The sequence below is a fragment of the Solanum pennellii genome, chromosome 1 (genome assembly GCF_001406875.1).
Source record: "Solanum pennellii chromosome 1, SPENNV200".
NCBI classification, from domain to species: Eukaryota; Viridiplantae; Streptophyta; class Magnoliopsida; order Solanales; family Solanaceae; genus Solanum; species Solanum pennellii.
In genome coordinates this window covers 3,229,003-3,230,101 of record NC_028637.1, presented here as the reverse complement: position 1 = coordinate 3,230,101, position 1,099 = coordinate 3,229,003, and positions in this window count along the sequence as shown.

The window sequence follows — 1,099 nt, the reverse complement described above, 5'->3', positions numbered from 1 at the left end:
AAACAGTATATCTACTGTAAAATACAGTATAATATAATATAATATATTATGAAACAATGGATAATAATGATCTAAACAAAGTGTAAGCGACCCTTAGTCAAACTTTTTCTCAATGAATATATTAATGTATATTAGGATTTAGCCTTGACTGAAGACTAAGGAATAATATTAAACTTTGGGTTAATTTATTCAACTATATATTTTTTCCAAATATAGACATTTTTTTTCTCTTCTCCCTTCCCTATAAATTTCCAATTTTTATTTTCAAAGTATTATAAACTTCTCATTACAATGGGGAATTGCTTTGGAAAATCTTCAAAACTAGCTCATGCTTCTTCTAGCCTAATTTTTGGTACAATTCCCTTTACTATTTTAAATTAACTTTACATTTTTTTTGCATATATAATTTGTACAAAACATGATATTCATATATTGTATATCACCATATCATATTGGTCACTAATAGATTCATGGCTATATTGTTGTGTGTCATTAGCCAAGGCTCTACTAGTTTTGACTAGTCGTGAAGTCAGAAATTTTACGAGGGTTTCTAGAAAAATACAATACTGTTGTCACACTTAGATTTTGGATTTTTTTTAATCTTAATTTCAAATAAAATAGATCAAAATAACTAGGGATATTATGTGATTTATTAGTATTATGAATCAAAAATTTTTGATTAAAGTTCGATTTTTTCAAAGGGCAAGACAATATGAATGTTCTATTGAAAGGGAAAATGCACAAGCACCCCCTCAATCTATGCCCAAAATTCTAGAGACACACTTATATTATACTAAGGTCCTATTACCCCCTGAACTTATTTAATAAGTAATTTTCTACTCCTTTTCGACATACGTGACACTAGCTTGAAAAAAAAAGTCAACAATCATTGGGCCCACAAGATAGTGTCACGTATGCCGAAAATGGATAAAAAAATTATTAATAAAATAAGTTCAGGGGGGTAATGGTACCTTAGTGTAGTATAAGTGTGACTCTGAGATTTCGGGCATAGGTTGAGGGACTACTTGTGCATTATCCCATCATGTTATGAGGAATTTGGAACCCTAAGGAAAGGGGGTTGAATAAATAGTTGGGGAGG